The 14,835-nt window shown below is 40.1% G+C and overlaps 2 long non-coding RNA genes across 2 annotated transcripts in view; one reads left to right on the plus strand and one right to left on the minus strand.

Annotated features, from left to right (window-relative positions):
- LOC309842400 overlaps positions 1-14,835 on the minus strand; it is a 458,493-nt gene that overhangs the window by 204,816 nt on the left and 238,842 nt on the right. The window lies entirely within an intron of this gene.
- Positions 241-14,191, plus strand: LOC309842397. Its single transcript, XR_014299630.1, has 3 exons — positions 241-696; positions 4,999-5,041; positions 13,690-14,191. It is a non-coding gene; the product is annotated as an uncharacterized lncRNA (long non-coding RNA).

Below are 14,835 nucleotides of genomic sequence, written 5' to 3' on the forward strand. Positions count from 1 at the left end.
TTTCTTAGTATGCATTGAACTCATGCCAAACTATTGTTTCACACTGTTATTGTCTAAAAGACAACGTGTACTAGAAACGTGAAACAGGAAACGTCCATCTGAACTTATTACGGTAGAAGAAATTTTCCAGAGTCCATATGCTGATGTAATTATTTTCAGTTTTATTTATTTATTTTTTTAAATTATGTAGTGACTAGGTCTTTGGAACAATTGTCTTTGCTGTTATGAACAGAGCGTCTAGCTTGCTATCTGTCTTGTAGAAGAATAGAGCCCTGAAATTACCACAATAGGGTTTTACATTGTTTTTGGACTAAGTTTTAAGGATTTTTATTTGCTCATTTGGGATGTGTGTGTGTGCGTGAAGCACATATGTATTTGAACGTCTTAATCTCGATTTTCTTCGGTGGGTCCTTAATTCATTTTACGTTGAAATTTTTCTGCATCTTCAGAGTGTATGGCACATGCCCTATTCCCTTCTGTTCCAGTACTATGTTTTGTACAGTTTCCTGTAAATAGCAGTAGACACTGGCGTGTTGGCTCAGTGTTCTTGCAGTATTTACAGCGAACATTTATCGGCATAATTAATCTCTTTTTAAAATGTTGGTCCCATTCTCATCAGCACCAACCCAGTGCCTTGAAATGAATTGAAATGCTGAAGGGATGAGGATCAAAGCTTCATCTGGGTCTACGGATGAGGTGAGAGGGAAAAAGCCCCCACAAATCTGGTACTTTTTTCTCCCGAGCAGTGAAAAGCAATAAGCTGTACTCTAGAAAAGAAAGGAAACAGGAATTACGAGCCTTTTCCCTACATGGTACACTGTCTTCGGTTTAGAGCAAAGCAGAAGCTGGCCAGTTTTTGAGTTCTGTAGCATATTTCAGTAAGGGTTGGATTTAGGAGCATCAAGAAGCAGAGGTCTCTTAATTCAGGTATGACTATGTTTTTTCTTTCTCTCTTTCACTTAATTTAAGTAAGCGTATATTGTTTTATATTTGTTTGAGTCCGTGATCTGTTTTCATCCTGTATGTACCTGATAAACTCCATTTCATCCCATATGTTCAGTTCTTTCTCTTCCAAGTTTATAGAATCCCAGAAATCCTTTTCTCCAGAGAAAAATGCTATCATTAGTACCATTAATTCTAATGTCAATTTGAACTTCTTTATTCCAGTACACTCTGCAGCATGAAATCTTGAAGAGTAGCTGTAGAGAATGAATGATTGGTGCTCAGCCAAGCTTTGCTTAGGTCTTTCCACCACCAAAACAATTAGGTGAAAAGGGGAAAATTCAATTGGCTATTGTTTTATCTGCCTGGTCCCAAACAGCCTATATGAATATTTTGGGAAACTTTTTGTACACTGGCAGTTGTATTTTCCTCATGTGGCAAAAAGGATTCAGAGCAAAAGTTTCATTTTTTAAGAAATAGCCATTTCAGAAACAAATGAGGTCAATGAGCTTCTTGTTTTAGGAAGGGGGGGTAGTGGGGACGTTGGAGTGAGAGGAAGTCCTGTGTCAGAGGGCTCTGTGCACACTTTCCTGAAATACCTCAGCTATGTGTAAATGTAATCTGTTATTTTAACTATTCCTAATAGTTGCGTTTTGTCCTTTCTCACATTAAATTATAAAATCGATAACATAAATATGGCGGATCTTTATTTTTTCAAGGATTCCTTTCCTACCTCCTCTAGTCTCTAACAGGTCGCCTTTCATCCTTTCCAAAGACTTCAGAAGCTAATCAGTTTATTGTTAAAAAAAATAAACACACTTTAGGAGACTACTGACCATTAGTCAGAGGGAAGGCCCTGAGTCACCCAAGTTTCTGCAGCTGGCAAAAAGGTATGAAAAAGCTCCTGGCCAGATCTGTATGTGCTGGAGCATCCACATAAGTCGGGGAAACACGTTCATGGCACCCAGTGAAGAAAGGAAATGGTAAACGTAATGCAGTGGGCTTCTGTGCCTCAAGTGAAGCTTCATATTCAAAGGATATAGGAACTTAATTTTTCCAGGGGAGGGGGGTGGAGGATGGGGCGACAGGTGGTGGGCACTAAGGAGGGCACGTGATGGAGTGAGCACTGGGTGTTCTGTGCAGCTGATGCATCTCTGAACTCTACCTCTGATACATTTTATGTATCATACATACATAATAATACATTGTATGTTAATTAATAGAATTTAAATAAAAATAAATTTTAAAACATTTTTTTTCCTTCTCCTCCTCTAGCTAAGTATTTCGGTTTTGTATTGAAATGTTCCCTAGATTCACAAAATACTTAACAGACTCCATAAAGAAGAAAGACTCAGGAATTAGAGGACAGTCACCTAACATAACTTCTTTGGGAAGTATTCAGGAAAGCAGCCTCCCTCCAAAGCCCATGGTTAAATGAATCAGTGCTGCTTTCTCCGCATGTTTCGAATTCCCACTGAATGCAGTGAGTGCAGGAATCCTGAGCAGCAAACATTTAAGGATTTTGTCAGGGCAGGCACTGATCCTAAAGTTCTCACCTCTAACAGGGTCAGGCAGATTGCCTTGGTAAATTGTAAAGTGGGCGTTTGAAGACAAAACTGCAACTTAAATGTTCACATATGTACCAATTGCTTGAATATTTTCAGAGAAAAAAAAATGAATGCCACTTATTTTTCAGTATAAGGTGTGATGACTATACCAAAACCCACAAAATGTGAAAGAGTAAAGAAAAGCTGTCAGGTGACAACCAATTGTTTTTATTCCAGAGATATAGGTAAGAAATATGAATGAATAGATAGATAGATGATCGATAGACAGACAGATAGATATGGAAGGCTACAGAAGAAACTAGAAACTGGTTGTCTTTGAGGAAAAGAGTTGAGGGCCTAGCAGTCAGATACAATGCACAGTTTATAATATTGTAATATTTTAATTTCTTTCCTTGTACATATACAGCTTTTTTAAAAGAATGAGAAGTGCTTTAGAAATGCAAATATTTTCACCGTGAAGTCTTTATTCCCATAATACTAAAAGTAAATGCCTGGCCAATAGAATCTGTGCTGTTACCATGATATCCCCTGATTTTCTTTACCTGATAACACCAGCTTGTGTCTCTAAAACTCTTTAAAACTCCCAAAATGATTTCACCTATATTACCTAATTTGTAAGATCACTTTCTTATTTATTATTATTTGTTACTTAGCTCTTCAAGTTTTCTTCTCTTAATATGTGATCATCATATTGAATTGCAGTGGTCTTGTTCCCCTGTACCACACACAAAAACCATGAAGATAGTTTCTTCAGTAGTTTCTAATCAAGGTCTATTTGATACTTTAATGCTTTCTTCTATCAGTCCTGGATGAAGCTATAACAGAATTATAAAGCTCAGGCTGTCAGAATAGAGACCGTCAGGATACGGTTTTTCTTGAGAGCTATGTGGCATTCTATCACGATTCAGTTTGATGTTACCTTTGTCTTATCCCACTGGGCCCAAGCCAGAGTGTTCAAGAGTGGACCCTAAGGGTAAATGAAAATAGTAGTCAAAATTAAATGGAGGGGGGCACCTGGGTGCCTCAGTGGGTGAAAGCCTCTGCCTTCAGCTCAGGTCATGATCTCAGGGTCCTGGGATCAAGCCCCGCATCGGGCTCTCTGCTCAGCGGGGAGCCTGCTTCCCTCTCTCTCTCTCTCTCTCTGCCTGCCTCTCTGCCAACATGTGATCTCTGTCCGTCAAATAAATAAATAAAATCTTTAAAAAAAAATTAAATGGAGGGTGTGGCAAGGGAGTGGGCCTATAGGGTATTATGAAATTTGTCTGTCCCAAAATCTTTCTCTGCAGAGGGGGTAAATACCACTGCTTTTCATACAAATAGATGATCAGGTAAGGGAAAAAAAGCTATTCTCTCTCCTTGTATTTGCTTTATTAGGTTTACAGACATACCTTAGTCCTCTTTTTTTCCATTAATGCTCATCAGGCTCAATCTCTTTCCAAGTGCTGTTCTGTTTAGCAGTATTGTTGCAATTGGTTTATCCAGCCATTTTATACTGAAAAGGGTGACGCGGATGGTGGGTGACCCGCTGTGAGGGGGCTGATGGCTCCCCTGATGAACATCCCTGTTCAGTTCTTTCAGAGATTCTCCTGCCTGCCAGCGATTAAGAATACCTTGAATAACAAAGAGGGAGACCCTAGTCTACTGTTCTGCATTCTTTCTTCTGTTAAAAAAAAGACATCATAGGTCCAGAATGGAGTTACTTGTACTAAGCCCATGTCCCCAAACCAAGACTTACTACCTATATTAATTACAGTTTCAACCTCTCCCAGGAATGGAAACTTAGGCCAGTCAACCTGGAATTACCTGGTCAATGCTAGTGAGGTCATTGTCTGATAGGCCTCTCTGACCTCCCCTGAGGAAGGTGAGACTTTGCCTGAAGCAATCCACTCTTTGCTAGAAGTTTTCTTGTCCTGCCTCTTTCTGCCTATAATCATCTTCCACTTTGTACAGCTCCTTAGAGCTCCTTTAGAAAAAAAAAAAAAAATTACATATGTATTTGAGAGAGAGAGAGCATGGAAGGAGAGGGAAGGGAATCTTAAGCAGACCTCGCCTGAGCCTAAGGCCTGAAAAGGGGTGTGATTGCACAGCCCTAAGATCAGGACCTGAGTCGAAACCAAGAGACCATCGCTTAACCAACTGAGTCACCCAGACACCCCATAAGAACTTATTGGTGTGGGTTTTTTTTTTTTTTTAAGACTTTTTATCTTTTTATTTGAGAGAGAGAGAGCAGGAGTGGCCTGGAGGAGCAAAGGGAGACGATCAACAGACTCCCTGCTGAGCAGAGAGCCAGATGTGGGATTCAATCGCAGGACCCTGAGATCATGACCTGAGCCAAAGTCAGACCCTTAACCAACCGAGCTACCCAGGCGCCCCTCAGAGTTCCTTTTTATTTGCTAGATGGTATGCTACCTCATTCATGAATTGTTGAACAAAGCCACTAAGATCTTTAAAATTTATTTGGTTGAATTTTGTTCTCTTGCTTCTACAGGGGCACTTCCAGACTATTCTCAAAGAGTGGCCAACATGAAATGGTAATGTAATCCACAACCTGTCACTCTTCTCCTCAAAACTCTCCAATGGCTTCCCACTTCATGTAGAGTGCACGCCAGACAGGCCCGGCATCCTCTCCTACATACTCTGACTTCTCCGCTCTGCCCCAGCCACACCACCCCCGTCGCTTTTGTCTGAAAGTGCTAGACACACTCTCACGTGGTGGTTTGGCTCTTGTTTCCCTCCCCAGAATGCTCTCCCATGGATATCCACGTATCAGTCTCTCATCTCCTTCAAGATTTTGTTCAAATGCTCATTGTCGGTGTGGTTCTTCTGACCAACCCAGTGAAATCTACAGTCTCCCTTTGCTTTGTACCTTTGGTCCCTTCGTGCTCTAGTTTTCTTCATGGTACTTCTACCATCTGGTTTCTTATATATTTTGCTTATTTCTTTTATTTCTTCTCTCTCTTCTCCGCATAAATGTACTCCTTGATATTGGGGATTTTTGTATGACTCGTTCCCTCCTGTGTTCCTGCATGGTGCCTGACACTTGGCAGGTACTACTATATAAAGACTCAACCACTACTTACTAAATATTCGTTTGAGGGAATGCACGAACGCATTGCAGAAAATGCATTTCCTGTCAGATATGGTCTGGAAAGCACATGTGGCAAGCAGCAAGGAATCTGAATTTCGGTTTGACTGGGTCTCCTAGAAGCTGGGTCTTCTATGCAGTTCCACCTCTGAGCCTTATTTTCCTAATTTTTAAAAAAACCTATCTTGCAGGGAGGAGTCAAGATGGCCGAGAAGTAGCAGGCTGAGTCTACTTCAGGTAGCAGGGGATCAGCTAGATAGCTTATCTAAAGATTGCAAACACCTCCAAATCCAACAGCAGATCGAAGAGAAGAACAGCAATTCTAGTAACAGGAAATCAACCACTGTCTGAAAGGTAGGACTGACGGAGAAGTGAATCCAAAGCGAGGGGAAGATAGACCCAGGGGGGAGGGGCCGGCTCCCGGCAAGCATTGGAGCAACGGAGCACAAAATCAGGACTTTTTAAAGTCTCTTCCGCTGAGGGACATCGCTCCAGAGGCTAAACTGGGGTGAAGCCCATGTGGGGTCAGCATGGCCTCAGGTCCCGTAGGGTCACAGAAGGATCGGGGGTATCTGAGTGTCGCAGAACTTGAAGGTATCAGAATGGGGAAGCTGGCTACAGAGACAGAGCCAAAGAGTGAGCTCATAGCTCGGGGTTACCTTGAACTGGTCGCAGGCTCGGTGAGCTCGGAGCGTGGCCAGAGGCCACGGAGACGGGAGTAATTGGGCGCTGTTCTCTGAGGGCACACTGAGGAGTGGGGCCCCGGGCTCTCGGCTCCTCCGGGCTGGAGATCAGGAGGCCGCCATTTTCATTCCCATCCTCCAGAACTCTACAGAAAGCTTTCAGGGGACAAAAGCTCCTGAAAGCAAACCCGAGCTGATTACTCAGCTTGGCCCCTGGTAAGGATGGTGCAATTCCGCCTGGGGCAAAGACACTTGAGTATCACTACAACAGGCCCCTCCCCCAGAAATCGACAAGAAATCCAGCCAGACTAAGTTTACCTACCAAGGAGTGCAGTTTCAATACCAAGGAGAGCAGCAGAATTCCAGAGGAGGTGAAAGCAAAGCACGGAACTCATGGCTTTCTCCCCATGATTCTTTAGTCTTGTTGTTAATTTAATTTTTTTTCTTTTTCAATTTTTTTTCTCTTCTTCTGCTAAATTTTTTTAACTTTTACCCTTTTCTTTTTTAACGTTTTTAATTAGTTTATCTAATATATATATATATTATATTTTTTTCTTTATTCATTTTCTTTATTTTAATTGTTTCTTTCTTTCTTTTTTTTTTTCTGAACCTCTTTTTATCCCCTTTCTCCCAGCCATGATTTGGGATCTCTTCAGGTTTGGTTAAAGCATATTTTCCTAGGGTCTTTGCCACCCTTTTAGTATTTTACTTGCTCCTTCATATACTCTTATCTGGACAAAATGACAAGGCAGAAAAATTCACCACAAAAAAAGAGCAAGAGGCAGTACCAAAGGCTAGGGGCCGAATCAATACAGACATTGGTAATATGTCAGATCTAGAGTTCAGAATGACGATTCTCAAGGTTCTAGCTGGACTCAAAAAAAGCATGGAAGATACTAGAGACACGCTCTTGGGAGATATAAAAGCCCTCTCTGGAGAAATAAAAGAACTAAAATCTAACCAAGTTGAAATAAAAAAAGCTATTAATGAGGTTCAATAAAAAATGGAGGCTCTCACTGCTAGGATAAATGAGGTAGAAGAAAGAATTAGTGATATAGAAGACCAAATGACAGAGAATAAAGAAGCTGAGCAAAAGAGGGACAAACAGCTACTGGACCATGAGGGGAGAATTTGAGAGATAAGTGACACCATAAGATGAAACAACATTAGAATAATTGGGATTCCAGAAGAAGAAGAAAGAGAGAGGGGAGCAGAAGGTATATTGGAGAGAATTTCCCTAATATGGCAAAGAGAACAAGCATCAACATCCAGGAGGTGCAGAGAAACCCCCTCAAAAATCAATAAGAGTAGGTCCACACCTTGTCACCTAATAGTAAAATTTACAAGTCTTAGTGACAAAGAGAAAATCCTGAAAACAGCCCAGGAAAAGAAGTCTGTAACATACAATGGTAAAAATATTAGATTGGCAGCTGACTTATCCACAGAGACCTGGCAGGCCAGAAAGAGCTGGCATGATATACTCAGAGCACTAAACGAGAAAAACATGCAGCCAAGAATACTATATCCAGCTAGGCTATCATTGAAAATAGAAAGAGAGATAAAAAGCTTCCAGGACAAACAAAAACTGAAAGAATTTGCAAAACACCAAACCAGCCCTACAGGAAATATTGAAAGGGGTCCTCTAAGCAAAGAGAGAGCCTACAAGTAGTACATCAGAAAGGAACAGAGACAATATACAGTAGCAGTCACCTTACAGGCAATAAAATGGCACTAAATTCATATCTCTCAATAGTTACCTTGAATGTTAATGGGCTAAATGCCCCAATCAAAAGACACATGGTATCAGAATGGATAAAAAAACAAAACCCATCCATATGTTGCCTACAAGAAACTCATTTTAGACCTGAAGACACCTCCAGATTTAAAGTGAGGGGGTGGAAAAGAATTTACCATGCTAATGGACATCAGAAGAAAGCAGAAGTGGCAAACCTTATATCAGATCCATTAGATTTTAAGCCAAAAACTATAATAACAGATGAGGAAGGACACTATATCATACTCAAAGGATCTGTCCAACAAGAAGATCTAACAATTTTAAATATCTATGCCCCCCAACGTGGGAGCAGCCAACTATATAAACCAATTAATAACAAAATCAAAGAAACACATCAACAATAATACAATAATAGTAGGGACTTTAACACTCCCCTCACTGAAATGGACAGATCATCCAAGCAAAAGATCAACAAGGAAATAAAGGCCTTAAATGACACACTGGACCAGATGGACATCACAGATATATTCAGAACATTTCATCCCAAAACAACAGAATACACATTCTTCTCTAGTGCACATGGAACATTCTCCAGAATAGATCACATCCTCGGTCCTAAATCAGGCCTCAACTGGTATCAAAAGATTGGGATCATTCCCTGCATATTTTCAGACCACAATGCTCTGAAGCTAGAACTCAATCACAAGAGGAAATTTGGAAAGAACTCAAATACACAGAGATTAAACAGCATCCTTCTAAAGAATGAATGGGTCAACCAGGAAATTAAAGAAGAATTGAAAAAATTCATGGAAACAAATGATAATAAAAACACAACAGTTCAAAATCTGTGGGACACAACAAAGGCAGTCCTGACAGGAAAATACATAGTGGTATAAGCCTTTCTCAGGAAACAAGAAAGGTCTCAAGTACACAACCTAACCCTACACCTAAAGGAGCTGGAGAAAGAACAAGAAAGAAACCCTAAACCCAGCAGGAGAAGAGAAATCATAAAGATCAGAGCAGAAATCAATGAAATAGAAACAACAACAACAAAAAAAAACACAATAGAACAAATTAATGAAACTAGGAGATGATTCTTTGAAAGAATTAATAAGATTGATAAACCCCTGGCCGGACTTATCAAAAAGAAAAGAGAAAGGACCCAAATAAATAAAATCATGAATGAAAGAGGAGAGATCACAACTAACACCAAAGAAATACAAAGAATTATAAGAACATACTATTAGTTCTTTTTTTTTTTTTTAAAGATTTTATTTATTTATTTGACAGAGATCACAAGCAGGCAGAGAGAGAGGAGGAAGCAGGACCCCGCTGAGAAGAGAGCCCAATGCGGGGCTCGATCCCAGGATCTGAGATCATGACTCGAGCCGAAGGCAGCGGCTTAACCCACTGAGCCACCCAGGCGCCCCAAACATACTATTAGTTTTTAAAGAACTAATTCCTATTCTCCTGAAACTGTTCCAAAAAATAGAAATGGAAGGAAAACTTCCAAACTCATTTTATGAGGCCAGCATCACCTTGATCCCAAAACCAGACAACGATCCCATCAAAAAAGAGAACTACAGTCCAATATCCTTGATGAACACAGATGTGAAAATTCTCACCAAAATACTAGCCAGTGGGATTCAACAGTACATTAAAAGGATTATTCACCACGACCAAGTGGGATTTATTCCTGGGCTGCAAGGTTGGTTCAACATCTGCAAATCAATCAATGTGATACAACACATTAATAAAAGAAAGAACAAGAACCATATGATACTCTCAATAGATGCTAAAAAGCATTTGACAAAGTACAGCATCCCTTCCTGAACAAAACTCTTCAAAGTGTAGGGATAGAGGGCACATACCTCAATATCATCAAAGCCATCTATGAAAAACCTGCCACAAATATCATTCTCAATGGAGAAAAACTGAAAGCTTTTCCGCTAAGATCAGAAACACAGCAGGGATGTTTATTATCACCACCGTTATTCAACATAGTATAGAAGTCCTAGCCTCAGCAATCAGACAACAAAAGGAAATTAAAGGCATCCAAATCAGCAAAGAAGAAGTCAAACCATCACTCTTTGCAGATGGTATGATACTATATGTGGAAAACCCAAAAGACTCCACTCCAAAACTGCTAGAACTTCTATAGGAATTCAGTAAAGTGTCAGGATATACAATGCACAGAAATCAGTTGCATTTCTCTACACCAACAGCAAGACAGAAGAAAGAGAAATTAAGGAGTCAATCCCATTTACAATTGCACTCAAAACCGTAAGATAACTAGGAATAAACCTAGCCAAAGAGGCAAAGAATCTATACTTAGAAAACTATAAAGTACTCATGAAAGAAATTGAGGAATACATAGCGAAATGGAAAAATGTTCCATGCTCCTGAATTGGAAGAATAAATATTGTGAAAATGTCTATGCTACCTAAAGCAATCTACACATTTAATGCAATTCCTATCAAAGTACCATCCATCTTTTTCAAAGAAATGGAACAAATAATCCTAAAATTTATATGGAACCAGAAAAGATCTCGAATAGCCAAAGGAGTGTTGAAAAAGAAAGCCAAAGTTGGTGGCATCACAATTCCGGACTTCAAGCTCTATTACAAAGCTGTCATCATCAAGACAGCATGGTACTGGCACAAAAACAGACACATAGGTCAATGGAACGGAATAGAGAGCCCAGAAATAGACCCTTAACTCTATGGTCAACTAATCTTCGACAAAGCAGGAAAGAATGTCCAATGAAAAAAAGACAGCCTCTTCAATAAATGGTGTTGGGAAAATAGAACAGCCACATGCAGAAAAATGAAATTGGACCATTTCCTTACAACACACATGAAAATAGACTCAAAATGGATGAAGGACCTCAATGTGAGAAAGGAATCCATCAAAATCCTTGAAGAGAATACAGGCAGCAACCTCTTCGACCTCAGCCGCAGCAACATCTTACTAGGAACGTCACCAAAGACAAGGGAAGCAAGGGCAAAAATGAACTATTGGGATTTTATCAAGATCAAAAGCTTTCGCACAGCAGAGGAAACAGTTAACAAAACCAAAAGACAACTGACAGAATGGGAGAAGATATTTGCAAATGACATATCAGATAAAGGGCTAGTGTCCAAAATCTATAAAGATCTTAGCAAACTCAGCACCCAAAGAACAAATAATCCAATCAAGAAGTGGGCAGAAGACATGAACAGACATTTCTGCAAAGAAGACATCCATATGGCCAAAGGGCACATGAAAAAGTGCTCCATATCACTCGGCATCAGGGAAATACAAATCAAAACCACAATGAGATATCACCGCACACCAGTCAGAATGGCTAAAATGAACAAGTCAGGAAATGACAGATGCTGGCGAGGATGCGGAGAGAGGGGAACCCTCCTACACTGTTGGTGGGAATGCAAGCTGGTGCAACCACTCTAGAAAACAACATGGAGGTTCCTCAAAATGTTGAAAATAGAGGTACCCTATGACCCAGCAATTGCACTATTGGGTATTTACCCTAAAAATACAAACGTAGTGATCCGAAGGGGCACGTGTACCCGAATGTTTATAGCGGTAATGTCTACACTAGCCAAACTATGGAAAGAACCTAGATGTCCATCAACAGATGAATGGATAAAGAAGACATGGTATATATGGAATACCACATGGAATACATGGAACAATGGAATACTATGCAGCCATCAAAAGAAATGCAATCTTGCCATTTGTGATGACGTGAATGGAACTAGAGGGTATCATGCTTAGCGAAATAAGTCACGCGGAGAAAGACAACTATCATATGATCTCCCTGATATGAGGAAGTGGAGATGCAACATGGGGGGTTAAGGGGGTAGGAGAAGAATAAGTGAAACAAGATGGGATTGGGAGGGAGACAAACCATAAGTGACTCTTAATCTCACAAAACAAACTGAGGGTTGCTGGGGGAAGGGGGGTTGGGAAAGTGGGGTGGGGTTATGGACATTGGGGAGGGTATGTGCTATGGTGAGGGCTGTGAAGTGTGTAAACCTGACGATTCACAGACCTGTATCCCTGGGGATAAAAATATATTATATGTTTATAAAAAATAAAAAATTAAAAAAAAACCTATCTTGCAGGACTATTACAGTTTTCAAAAGCAAAGCTATTTCAGAGAGTACAGTCTGTGTTTGCACGAAGAAGGAATTTAATTTCTCCTTTTGCTCGCCTTCCCCTCCCCCATATACTCACAATCCAGGGTTGATATCAACCTTACCTTAGGAAAATTAGGTTCCATTTGGAACAGACTTTTTCTTTAATTGTCACTGAAATAAATTCCCAGTTAGGTGAACATCTTACCTAAGAGATGGGAGGCAGTTAAAGAGACTCTAATAGAATTTGGGTCCATCATCTTTTGGTGTGTAAGCAAATAATATGGGAAGCAGGCATCACATGCCTTCTTTCTGTCCCTGCCCACAGATTGGAGTTTGAGGTAAGGAACAAGAAATAAAACAGACTTTGCATTTTTTTATGTTTAGCCAAGCTCCTCTAGTTTGCATAGTCATTATTCAAATGACCAACTTTGAGGTTTTAGTATTCTGTGCCTTTGCTTTGTCCCAACTAGGAAAAATGAATGCTGTTGTTTTGAATTCTGAATTTTATTTTATTTTTTTTTGAATTCTGAATTTTAAATACATTGCAGTATAGAAACCCAGGAATGCCTTAAAGCTTTTAAATATTTTAGAGGTACATCCATGAAGCTGTTTTAGGGGTTTCTATGATTTTTTAAAAATAATTTTTGCATCCAATGAACTGATTAGACAATATAATAAAACCATATTGCTCAAATTTTCCTGACTTTTTTTCTAACAATTATTCTCAGGATTTCTGTTACGTGCTGGTCAATTTGAATAGATTCTCAACGAATACTTTTGATTGATTAATGTATAACTAACTTGTTCAGGGCCTGGATTTGCATTTTTTAGTAAAGCTTCCTTGAAAAATAGTGCAAATAAGATTGGAAAAAAAGGAATGTTAAAAATACTCCAGAAAACAGACCTTAGAAATTGGCTCCTCATACGTGAATATTTCACACTTTGAGATATTCTAAGCACAGGTGAAGAGGATTCTAGTTTTGGATCTGCTCTCCCTACACTTCAGCTCCGAGGGGCCCGTTTAACAAAAAGTTCTTGGTTCACCTGGATCATGTTGCTTTGTCTCTCCCTCTTGAGCTTGGGCCTTTGTCCTGTTTGCCCCTCCTACACTTTGACCATCCAGTTTGCAATCCTGATAAGGATTCCTAGAACTTGTGTTCTTTTTTTTTTTTTTTTGAAGATTTTATTTACTTAGTTGACAGAGATCACAAGTAGCAGAGAGGCAGGGAGAGAGAGGGGGAAGCAGGCTCCCCACTGCGCAGAGAGCCCAATGCGGAGCTTGATCCCAGGCTCCTGGGATCATGACCTGAGCTGAAGGCAGAGGCTTAACCCACTGAGCCACCCAGGTGCCCCACCAGTACTTGTACTCTTACCCAAGTTTGTGTGTCTCACTTCTGGTCTATAGTGTGTGTGTGTGTAAATAAATAAATAAATTTGTATCTATCCTATATGTGTGTGTCATATATATGTAATATCTGAGATAGAATGAGAGAGAAAATTTTTTTTTAATTTTTTTTTTTTTTCTATTTGACAGAGAGAGATCACAAGCAGGCAGAGAGGCAGGCAGAGAGAGAGAGAGGAGGAAGCAGGCTCCCTGCTGAGCAGAGAGCCCGACGCAGGACTGGATCCCAGGACCCTGAGATCATGACCTGAGCTGAAGGCAGCGGCTTAACCCACTGAGCCACCCAGGCACCCGACAGAGAAAATTTTTTCCAACAAAAAGTTCTTTAAGTTTTCAGGCATGAGAGTGAGATAATCAACTGTACGGTGGGGTAGGGGAGAGCCTGGCTGGGGCCAGAGAGACCCACTGAAGAGTAAGAAAGTATAAAAACTTTGAACTATGGCCTAGATATGGAAGGAATAATTGAGTGTTTAAATGAAGACATTACTATTTAATACGTTGTTTGCAATATTTTTTCTATCAGTAGGAGAATTGAATAGACCAGACAATAATGTTTTCATTGTTAACCTTGTAACACAACAATAGGAAGTATCTGACAGTTTGTAACACAACAATAAAGTAAGAAAACTCAAAAGCAGTCTCTCAGAGTTCATTATTAGGCAATAATCTCTTCCTCAATTTCCCTCACAACTCTCTGGAACAATAACACAAAAGATCTTGTTATTTCATGGGTACTTATGAGCCAATTAATACATTCTCTCCACCAATGCACCTGCCCCCTGCCAGCCTGGGTTGGGTACCATACCTACACATTCCCATAGTACTCTGTTCTTGCCTTTATTCTAGAGCATAGCATGCCATTTTGCAGGTCCACAGTCCTTTATTTGAAGTTCTGAAAACCAGAAGTTTATTTTCTGATTAATGCCAAGTCTTATTTGGCAGCAAAATCTGATCTGCACTGACATGAAGCTATTTATAACGTTATGTTTTACTGCAGAAATATTCTTATTTGTTTATGGGAGGCTGCTGTAGGCTCTCTCGGGGTTTTATGTATTAAATATTATATGCATACTTTCACCCTTCTAAACTCCACAAAGAGCACTGCTTCTGAAACACCTGTGGCCCCAGGGCTTTGGACAAACACCAGGGAGCTCCACTGGCACCTGCTTGCTAGTCTGTGTCCCCACCAGAGGGGGAGGCCTCCAGTCAGTCTCCAGCCCTTGTACCTGCCCAGGGCCTAGGGTGACCCAACAAATAAAAATAATCCAGTGAAAATTT

This window comes from Mustela nivalis (assembly GCF_964662115.1).
Source record: "Mustela nivalis genome assembly, chromosome: 10".
In the NCBI taxonomy this organism is placed as follows: domain Eukaryota; kingdom Metazoa; phylum Chordata; class Mammalia; order Carnivora; family Mustelidae; genus Mustela; species Mustela nivalis.